The sequence below is a fragment of the Propithecus coquereli genome, unplaced genomic scaffold, assembly GCF_000956105.1.
Source record: "Propithecus coquereli isolate 6110/MARCELLA unplaced genomic scaffold, Pcoq_1.0 Scaffold203, whole genome shotgun sequence".
NCBI lineage: Eukaryota > Metazoa > Chordata > Mammalia > Primates > Indriidae > Propithecus > Propithecus coquereli.
The window spans coordinates 3,111,236-3,123,204 of NW_012145301.1; the positions used below are offsets into that span (position 1 = coordinate 3,111,236).

At 36.5% G+C, this 11,969-nt stretch overlaps 1 pseudogene; it reads right to left on the reverse strand.

Moving 5' to 3' along the window:
- LOC105810085 overlaps positions 1-11,537 on the reverse strand; it is a 29,366-nt pseudogene extending 17,829 nt beyond the window's left edge.
- Positions 11,538-11,969: the final 432 nt, after the last annotated feature.

Here is an 11,969-nt window from a genome sequence, read left to right on the forward strand (position 1 = left end):
CGCAGTTGCTCATAATGCCACATGTGACATCTCAATTTTTTATTTTTGATTGATGATTTTTGCAATATAATGTTATTCTCGCCCACGTTAACGAAAATGACAATCTGTCAGTTCTAAGAATGGGTATAAAAATATTTTGACCCATATTCATCCTTAAATGAACTTATTAAAAAGCTCTTGATAGTCCTCAGATATTCATGTCAGGGACAACTGATTTTAATTTGTCTTTTTGAAGTCATCTCAGAACATTCATTAAGGAAGAGAGGGGCTGCAAGAATTCATACATCAAGGATTGCATGCGTGACGAGTTTCATGAAGAAGACGTAAGTACTGCATGATTCTTAAAAACATTTCATCCCAGATGACTGCAATTTGCTTACATTTGAAAAAAAAGTGTGTGCATTTAAAATTATGCTGGAATCTTTAATTCACCAAGACATAAAGTTAGAAATGTACAGTGTGTAGAAAAAAGAAAAAAAATCACTTTAAAATGTAATGTTTATCATTTTAAAGAAAAAAAGCATATCCAATTTAATATAAATGAAAATATCTGTGCTGTGACGATACTGCTGATTAATCCCATTAGCTGGTCAGTAGTAGAAAGAGAATCATGATGAGAAATGTATGAAAGAGTTACAGTTATCAGCAGATTTTTAGTTCTATTGCATCTTAGCAGAAAAACATTAAATGAAAAGTTGTGTTGCTTACTTTGAAGTTTTTAAAAATAGATTCATTATAAGTAGTGCTGTGGCATGTAAGCTTCATATTGCATCCAGTGCCTCTTCCCATTTCCCTAATTTAGGATCTTGTGATTTCCTAAAAGCTACTGTAAATTCCCAATCCTGAACATAAACTGGATCTCCCACCTCCTCCTTTCTCCACTTCCAGCTATTATGGGCTGAATTGTGTCCCCCACCAAAAGATGTTGAAGTCCTAACCCAGGAGTGGGGAACCTTTTCATGTTGGAAGCCACTTTAATTTAGCTGTAATCAAATAAGGCCACATTCAAGAAAACATAAGTAGATATTCTTTAAAATGTACATTATTTGGTAAAAATCTAACTACTATGCACTTAATGATTTCAAAAGTGAAAACTATTTGTTAATTTTAAAGTTAACTAACCTTTTAATGACTTACTGCGTCTGGTTTTTGTTGGAAAGCATTCAAGTATTTGATTGCGGCATGGAGGTCTGTAGCTTCAAGAGATCCCCCAGATGGGTATCAGTCATTTGTGACCTTAAGGTCATCTTGATTTGGGTTAGGTAGGAAAAGGTAGATTCTCAGCAATACGTGGTTGAAGAGCAAGAAAGCATTTTTTGGGCATGTTGCCAAAGATGTGGGTATTCTATTGCGTTTTTCCATATTTCAATTGGGATCTTTCTTAGCATTAAACAAGGACTTTAACATGTCATCTACGAGAGCTCAATCAATTCCATGTGTAGTTCTTTAGGTGCCTTGGTGATATGAACTAGATGAGGCTGAAATGCTAATTTGAATGTGATGTCATGATTCTCAAAGTCAGTGGACCTTTCATTGTATTCTCCAATTAATAGGTCTATAACAGCTGTGTTTTCTTCAGATGCTTCACATATACCATCCTGCTCATCAATGACCTTTGCTTATTGGGGAAAATGTTCATCCCAAATTTCCTTTTGAACAAGTGTTTTGAAAAAAGATAGTTTTTTTTGAAATGCTTGGATTTTTTGTCGCATACCATATAGTTTTACCTTGCAAAGAAATATTCGAGTCATTTTGATTTGAGATGATATCACACAGAAATGAAGCATTCCTATAGAAATCTTCTTTCAATAATTCACATAGCTGATTCTGTTCTTCATAAAATTTGACCATCTGTTCTCATAGAGATAAAATTTTGGCTAACACCTGTCCTGCAGTAGCCAACGCACTTTAGAATGATATGGCAAATCCACATCATTCAACTTTAGCATGTTATGAAACTGACCATGCTGTGTTGCATTTGCATGAATATAGTTAACAATACTTACGACTTGCTGCAAAGTGTCACTTAGAACACTAGCTTTAGAACAGAGATTTTGCTGATGCAAGATACAATGAAAAGAGATGAGAGCATCTGGATCTATTAATTTTTTTTATCTGTGCAATAAACCCTTCATGTTTTCCTGTCATGGAAGGTGCACCGTCTGTACATACACTCACTAAGTTTACTATATTCAGTCCAACTTCATGACATTTATCTTGAAAGTTGTTGAAGATATCTATTCTCCATGTTCTGTTCTCAAGATTGCCCAAAGTGATTAACTCTTTGTAGCAAAGAAAATCTTCTATTATGACCTGAATGAAGTATAAAACCTGCGCCAAGTCAGTAGTATCAGTTGATTCATCCAAAATAATGAATAACATGTAGTTTCCTTTTGAAGTATTGTATGAAGTTTTTCTGTTAAGTTGAAGCCTAATTCATGCTGCTGATCAGTTATGGTTCTCCTTGAGCGAAGCAGTTATTTGCACTTTGAAACATCATCAGGGTCTAAGCATCCTACAACTTCAATGATGCATTCTTTCACAATTTCCACATCACTGAATGGCTTCCTTTTGTTCCTGCATATGTAAGCTACTTTATAAGTTGCTTCAGTGGCTTTATTTTTAGATCTTATTGCTGCTTGAAAGACTTGTCTTTGCTTTTCATCTTTTAATTTCTGCAATACAACTTTTTGTGCCTCTCCCTCTAATTTAAAATATTTTTGGTCCTTCTGAGTGTTATAATTCTGATGAGCATTGAATTTCTTTAATGTTGATATTGCAGTATTACAAAGCATGCAAGTCATCTTATCTTTAGCAGAAGCAAGATAATGTTGCAATTCCCAACCCTCATTAAAACATGTTTTCTTCCTTCAGTGCTCTCTTGGTCTTCTTTGTCGTGATGAACTGTTAAGCAGACAGAATTAAAAAAATACTGTCAAGCTGTGCAACTATGTACAAATTCCATTTCAAACAGAAACACAGTGAACTGTTGTCAAAAGCTGATGACAGACAGGCATACTCGACCCCCAGAAACTCTCACCAACCAGCCTTGTGCGGTAGTGCCACCAGTCAGGCAGGGGAACTTAAAACTAATCATGAGCATAGCAGCCGTCAATTTAGCTCTTATGGTTTGTTTGCTAATGTTCTAATTGTGTCGGTCAATCTGGGAGGAGTATTTTGTTAAAACTTATTTTATTATTTGGTAAATATGATCATTTTAAAAATAAAATAAAAATATAAAAAATGAACAAAAATGTATTAATAAAAGTGAAAGGATTTGTTCTGTAAAATTTGGATTCAGTCAAAAGACTGCACTTAAAGACCTAGAATGCCACATGTGGCCTTAAGGCTACAGGTTCCCCACCCCTGCCCAAGGCAACCAGCCAGTCTAAAAGAATCAAAGTAGCTCTTTTACAAGGCTTTGGTCATTATTATTGAACAAACTTTTTCCATGTTCTGTGTTTCCCTCTGATGCACTTGTCAGAAGAATGAAATTGGCTCATAGTTGTGCATTTGTGTTCTCAGAAATTACTGTTCTCGTGATCTAATTGCCTTATATCTAAAGTGACCTGACAAGAATCTTCTTGCTCTTACAGTTGGGAGTGGTAGAACGTATTTGGCCATTCCAATGCCACGAACAAAACTCAAGTCTCTCCAAGATTCATTGAGAGCTGGCAAACCATGATTTCTTACTGCAAAGGGAAGCAATTCGAGGAGATTTAGAAGAGATGTTATAAGGAATTAGGTTGCTACTATTTCTTGCCAAATCAAATTTTGCTGAGGTATAACTATTCTAATTAAAAATAGGTGACATTTTCCTTGAAATATATACAGATTTCAAATCCAAAGGAAAAGCACTCGCTTTGTGCCCCCTTTTTTTCTCAACCAATCTTTCTCTTTCTCTCTCTCTTTCTTTCATCCCATTAGCAAATTTAGTGGGAACTAAAAAACAACTTTGCCTACTTTAGAATTTTCTCTGTGTCTAAGTCCAGGACTACAACTTTTAACAACTCCCAGCCTTCTTAAAAAGGTGATGACAAGACAGCTTTGATATTTCATGCAAATTCATCGCCTGCTGGGAAAACCATTAAACCTGGTACATCAATAATCTTTGTGTCATAGGTCAAGACCAGTAAAATTAGCACTTAATGTAGATAATTCTCCCTGGCCTTCCCAAGTAAATATGTGAAAGGAAGTGGATTAGTCTTGTTCTACTCTTAGCTCTTCTATTTTAATACACTCTTTCTTCCTTAAAGACAAGGTTCATTTTCATGGATTTCCTGTCAGCCTCTTCATGGCTGACTTCCAGCTCTCTCTTTAGCATGGCCTGCAAGGTCTAAATTACCCAGCCCCACTGTCACTTTCCAGCCTCACCTCCCTGCCTCCATTCCCTCCCCCACTCCTGCCTCTCTTGGTCTTAGCACAGTGGAATTCCTATGTTCTCTTCAATGTGATGTTCTTTCACATTGCTGTGCTTATTATTCTAACATCCTTCCTTAATTTCTCTACCAAAAATAAAAAAATGCATTCAGTTTGGTAGTTTTCTCCCTCATGGAGTGCTCAAAATCTTCTATCCTAAAGACAAAATAAATTTTTCTTTTTTTAACTACCAAAGCTCTTTATTCTAGCATTTACTATATATCACTGAATCTATACAAGAATTCACACTGAGCAGATGCTCAATAAAAATTTCTTTAATTAGTTCATCATGTGTCTTTTATTCTCAGCACTTTCTTTATCATATCACCATGGCATTAGAAACTCCCTCCTCTGTAACCCAGAAGAGCTCTACATTTCTCTGGTATAGCCTGCATCACATTGCATTGCAAGTGCTTGCTGACGTTGTTTCTCCTCTGATGCCCAATGGATTGCAAACTCCTTGAGGTTATAGCCTATGCTATACTCATATTTTTTTATGGAGTTTTTTTTAATTTTTTTTTTAATTTCAGCATATTATGGGGGTACAGATGTTTAGGTTACGTATGTTGCCCTTGCCCCCCCCCCAAGTCCGAGTTTCAAATATGTCCATCCTTCGGGTGGTACGCATTGCATTTTTATATTCTCAGAGCCAAACAGTGTGGTCGTCACACAGCAGTCACCAGGTAAGTATTGAATGAATGAGTGAATAAATTCAAAAAGTAGCATATACAGTCTCCAGGGTTTATGGCTACGATGACCTTTCTCTCCCATGATGTCAGACCATACTTCTCATTTGTGCCACTCTTTCTAACTTGTGGGTATAGTCTGTTTTCCATTTTCCATTTATTTTTGTTGTTTGTAAAATTTTTCCTCTGAGTGGTAACTTACTGTATAAGTCAGGGTTTTCCAGAAAAGCAGAACAATAGAATATACAGAGGTATATAAGATATATTTGTATATATATGTGTGTGTATGTATATATGTAGAGAGAGAGGTGTATATATAGATATATAAGAGGGTATTTATTATGGGAATGGGCTTACATGATTATAGAGGCTGAGAAGTCCCCTGATATGCTGTCGGCAAACTGGTATAAACCAGTCCAAGGCTGAAAGCCCAAGAACCTCAGTCTCTGAGGATGGATGCCCTAGCTCCAGATGACAGAGAAAATTCACTCTTCATCTGCCTTTTTATTCTAGCAGAGCCCTCAATAAACTGGACGATGCCCATCCACATTGGTGAGGACAGATCTTCTTTATTCAGTCGACTGGATCAAATGCTAATCTCTTCTGGAAACGCCCTCACAGACACACACAGAAATCGGTTTTTACCAGCTATGTGGGCATCCCTTAGCCCAGTCAAGTTGACACATACGATTAACAATTAACCATCCCACTCACTGAGGTCTTAGAGCTCTCATTTCCCTAAGAGTAAAGAATGGATTGCTGTAGTGCTGAGGGTTCTTAGAGAGTCAGGATTTTCCCCTACCCAGAAATCACCCCTGAATTAATCCTGACTGGAAGTCAGGGAGCCTCCATAAAACATAGTCTGTGTTCAGCTAAATTGAATTCTATTATGGGAACTATAAAAATTCAGTGAAGGTGTCAAAGTGCCTTGTGAAGGGATCTCAGGGGAGATCCTGACAGCACATTAAAAACAAGCTGATTGCCAGCTAGTCTTACTGGTATTAGATTTGTTTTGCAATTTTTCAATGTTATAGAAGTTTTCATCTGAAACTACAGATTTTTATTTTGACTCTCATCCAAAACACTGCATTGAATAAGGAATCTGAACCTGTGACCTGTATATCCATGGCAAAATTTCTTCACTTTACTGTGGCAAACTTACAAAAAGTTCAAACCAGAAAAACATTTTGTCTCAATTAATATTGATGAGTAAGCGAAAGATATTATATTTTACCTTGAAGTATATTTAGAGTTGACTTCAATGGGTAACTTTACTCAGTTGAACAGATACAATTAGATTTATAATTACTTTTTTAAAAGTTGTTGTAATTAGTAGCAATTTAAATGATGTGAGTACTCAATTATTTTGTTTTACTATCACATATTTAACCATTTTATCCAGAAATACTGTATTTCTTTTTTTATGCTTACTTTTGTTTTCTGGGGGTAACAATGAATAAAAGAATCTCTAGAGAATAAAGGATAAAAAAAAAATGAATTACCTAAAAGACTCAGAGGTTGATCACATTTGGAACCTGAACTTAAATTATGTTTTTGCAGGAGAAAAGCAAGTCTAGAAGGTCATTCCACGTAAGTGGGGCTTATGTTGAAGTGCTGCAAAGCTGTGGAATGTAACTTTTTTTCTAAGTTGGAGGCAACTATACCTGGAATAATTACCATAACAACACAAGGCCAAGTTTAAAAGCCAGAGTGAAAAATAGAATCAGTTCTATAATTGATTCTCTATGAAATTACTAAATTCACAGTTTCAGAATCACACAACTTTAACTTATTCTCTATTTGGATTGCACACAGGTTGTCCAGATTACGTTTTTACTTTAGTGCTTTATTTCTGGAGAAGACGACAAGGTTGTTGTTCAACTATCTTAAACTGTAAAACAATACCTTGACTCACAGAGCTACGCTTCACGTGGCTTGTTATATGGTGTGGTAGATGAACAGGACATGGTCATTCGCCTCACAAGGACATCTGCCCCTTACTATGTGACCATAAGCAAGATAACCTCTAAACGTCCTTTTTTATCTGTGTAAGTGAGGATACCAGCGAATCCCTTGTACTGTTGTGATGATGAAATGAGGTAATATATTCGAAGGTTTTAAAATTGTGCCTAGCATATTGAAACCACTTAAAAAACAGTTGTGCTTTTATATATTGAAAAGTACAAATGCACCAAAGTCACTGAAAAAGTGGCTAGTCAGATAAAAGAACTGAATTGGTCACTAGATCCACTGCATTTTAACATATTTTGTGATACTATCTTTGGGGAGGAGGAGGGGATTATTTAAGTACAAGTAACAGAATATTTAAAAACTAATGGATTAAATAAATAAGGGATTTCTAGTTCTCATTGGAAATGTGGAGTCGGCCCAGGACAAAGTCAGCCCCTCAAGGATGTTATCCAGGGTCCAGGTTCCTTCCATCAGGCCTCTCCTAGTCTGTGACCGTGGCTCCCATCCCCACGATAGCGAGATGCCTGCTGCACATCCAGGGGCCATGTCTGCATCCCAAACACAATGAAGGCATTCCATTTTTTTCTTTGGAAAAGTAATCATTTTCCAGCAGACTTTTAATTATGTCTTATTAGTGAGAAGAAACAACACAAAGAGGGCTGGGAGGTTTTAGATATTAATTAGACACATGGCCATCTGTGTGTGTGTGTGGAGAGAGAGAGAGAGAAGGAGAAGGAGAGAAAGAGGGTTAAAGGAGAATGGAGAATATATATTGCATAGCCAACCAACAATGTCAGCTATAGTCATATTTAGACAATTTAATTTGCAGCTTGTAAGAAAGCATGTCTGAATATAAACTCAGAAGACAAGCATAGTTAAAATATTTTCATTGAGTTTTGTATTTCATGAAGGTATCCTTTATACTATAGCACAGTTTAGCAGAGAACATTGGAATGAGGCTAGAATCCAGATAGCCATGTATCTGTCTCCAGTTTACTGCTTAGCTTTGTGCAAATTACCAAATTATTCTGCATATCATTTTCCTTCTCTATTAAATGTGGAAGTCAGATAAGATACATCTAACATCACTTAAATTCAGTGGTTTCATGATTATATTTATTCTTGTTCCTTATAAAAACAGTTTTGTATTTCTAAAAGCTCAATAATTTTTTGAAAAACTTGAACTTTGGTTAAGACAGTCATCCAAAGATTATTTCTTGCTCTTAGCACTATGCTAGGATTCATGTAAGACAGAAAACAAGTTAAACATGTCTGCTACTCTTTACTTATAAAACTAAGAACACATGAGATGGCCATAATTCAGTGTTAGTGCAGAAGTTCCAAGAAGAGATGGGTTAGTATGACATGAGAAATTCGAAGATGGCTTCACAAGTGAAATGGAATTGGATCTCAATTCCACCTCTAGCATTTGAAAATATAATACAAAGTAGAGTAAGAGAATTTTGAAGGTAGAGAAAGTATGAAGGAATATCTCAAACAAAGGGTTACAGCATTAACAGAAATACAGATTAGAAGGTAAGTGCTACATAGAAATCTGATCCCAATGTTGGAGGTGGGGGCTAACAGGAGGTGTTTGGGTCATGGGGACAGATCTGTTATGAATAGATTAATGTTTTCCCTTGAGAGTGAGTTCTCACTCTATTAGTTCCCACAAGAGCTGGTGTGTAAAGAGTCTGGCACCTTTCCCTTCTCTCTTGCTCTCTTCTAACCATGTGATCTCTGCATACGGTGGCTCCTTTTGCCTTCTGCCTGAGTAGTAGAAGTCAAGCAAATGCTGGCGCCATTCTTCTTATACATCCTGCAGAACTGTGAGCCAAATAAGCTTCTTTCCTTTATAAATTACCCAGCCTCAGACACTTCTTCATAGCAACACGAAATGGACTAAGACAGCAAATTTAATATTTTGCGGGCCAAGGAAAAAGGCTATTTCAGTTTGGTGAGAAAGCATATGTTGGTGACTGATGAAAATAAGATTGCCCGAAGAATTTATAAACCTCCTTCCTGCAGCTCTTATTCTTATACGAATGCGTAGCTAGGACCGGGGTGCTACTTCACCTCCAAGTGTCTCTACCACTTGCATACGCAGCACGTACATTTAGAACCTGAGCAACCTCTAGCTGGGTAGAAGTTCCTGTGACCAAGAAATTACTACACATCCCTTAATCTCTGTACCATGTATTAGACTCATGCTCACTCTGTGTTGATAAATCAGATCTTGACATAGCTGACTTCTCATTCCTGGATTCAAAGTTGGATCAAAAAATTTTAAAAATTCTCCCTATATGCTTTGGTTGAATCTTAACTGTGACTAGTCAATCATAAATTCCAAGCAAATTCTCCCTAACTCTTGTCTGACTGGTCATGTCATCCCTGCATTTGTATGACAAACAGAAGAGGCATAGTATTGATTTATTGAGCATCAAAAAGCCACTATTGGTACCTGAAGAGAAGTGGACTGTTTTAAGAGTTTTATCCCTCAGCAGCATTCTAAATAAAAAATAATATTGTCATCTCATCAGGAAGATGAGATAAAGGATTGCTGTTTTTTTGTTTTGTTTTGTTTTGTTTTGTTTTTATCTTGGAGTAAGACCATAAAGATCTATTTTAAGGTGATGAGCTTTTGAGTGGAGGGTGAAAACGGATAGGATTTGAACTATAGGTTGGGGACACAGAACGAATCAGATTATAGTGTATAAGTGTATTTATTTCAGATTTCTATTTGTCCATTTCCTATCTCAGCAGTAGAACCAAGAAGGTGCTAGGATCTGAAGTTCAAGCTGAAATGAGGGATTTCACTAAATCTGTGTGATTGGGAGGAAGTCAAAGGGTGATCACATGCAATGGTTGTTCATGGACATATTTGCAGGCATTGAGAAGGGAATCTGGCTAGAGCTTAGATTTAGCTTTTTCACCTACTTAAAATCTAGATCATGGCAAAAAACTCTAGTGGTGATATTCTTTAGTTAGTTATGCTTATAAGTAAGAAAATGGAAAGGTAATGGGGAGAGGTTGGTCAAAGGACACATAATTACAGTTAAGAAGAATAAATTCAAAAGATCTATTGAATAGCAAGGTGACTATAGTTAATGATGATTTATTGTATTCATAAAAATGCAAAGAGATTGTATGTTAAGTGCTCTCACCACAAAAAATGATAATTATGTTAGGTAATGTAATTGTTAATTAGCTAGATTTAACCATTACACTGTATATATGTGTGTATATATTATATATACACATACACATTTATACACACACACACATATACTTCAAAACATCAAGTAACATATACCATGTTATCTGCCAAATTAAAAAATTAAAATAAATAAGAAAACAAACAAAACTTTAAAGCCTGCATTTTAATATTCTAATGCCATTTAAAACCTATACTATCTTATCTATATGTTTTATATTTCTAGATGTAATATACCTGATACCTTTATAGCCTCTTCAATTTATAAACTATTCAATTATAAAAATATTTGACCAGATACATACCTATTATGTTGGTTTATGTGGCAACCATAAACTTTTTAAAAAATCTTCTTACTTTTGGTAAGTAATTTAATACAAGAGGAGGAAAGAAAAGTATATGAAAGTATTGTCAAATAATGGAGTGATAATTTTAGTTCAGATTCCATAGTTAACATATACTTAAGATATTTTTTTAAAAAACACCACTTTATAATCACCAAAGGCTTTTAAGCACTGACTAATTGAGAAACATACTTTTTATAGTCTAAGTCTTCAAAAATACTTTTTTTTGAGTGACTTTTTGACACAATACTATGGCTTCTTTTTGCTGTTAGAATAACTTTACCTATATGTCCCTGTGGTCTCTCGTGCCACCAGCCAAACTTAATAGCTCCCGGGGAATCATTAAAAATTATTTCATCAATGTGCTGGCTACACATGTGGCCTTAGTTAATGTTACAAGTGCTTTTTCCCCCATTTTGGGTGTTTTTTTTTTTCCCATTGTATCTGAAAAACTGAACTTTCATATTTCAAAGGTAAAGTCAACACGTAGTTTATTCTCAGAGTATTTCTTAAAATTTGGGGGTCAAATCCCCCTTTGAGATCTTGATGAAACTCCTAGAACCTCCCCTAAAATGAAGCATTTTCCCACACAATTTCAGGGGGACTCAAAACATGAAAGCCGTGAAGACACCGCCAAACTGTATGATGAGTTAGTCACTTGTCAGGTGCAATAGTTTTAACTGAAGTCGGGCTTCCAGTTGGAATAGGCATACACATATCCGCCAGCATTCCAGAGCAGACGTCCTCAAGATGCTGACATGGGCGCTGTCCGGAGGTGAAAGCCACAGAGCCATTGCTGCTGATGTCAGGGCCCCGGAGCACGTGCTTGTGCAGGGAACCGCCACTGCCCTGCAGCCTCTGTCGTTTTCCCGATGACCACAACCCCAGGCACCTTATGCCCATGCTACCCACTCCTGTTTCTCCATTCTCCCATCATTTATGTAGCAAATATTTATTGAGTGTCTACTGCAGATCAGGCACTTGGGGCAAAAACCAAAACAACAAAATAAAACAAAAATCTCTCTGATCTATGGAACTTACATTCTAGCAGGGAAATGACAGAAAACAGAAAATAAACATGTTAGAAAGCAATTTACACCATGAAAAAAATGAGAGCTAGCCAAAAATACTGTGACCTTCCTTCCAGCAAGAGTGGGGTACAGGTCCTCTCCCTTGAAACTAGGTGGGCTCTCCCTCTGCTTTGCCCGAAAGACCTTGTGGGACGTGCCTCTGTGCGGGTTCTGGTCCCAGGATGGCAGGGCTTTTCCCTGAGCCGCCCTGTTAGAAGTCTGGGTGCTCAGACAAGGAGCTCATGGAAAAGGTCTCGAGATACAT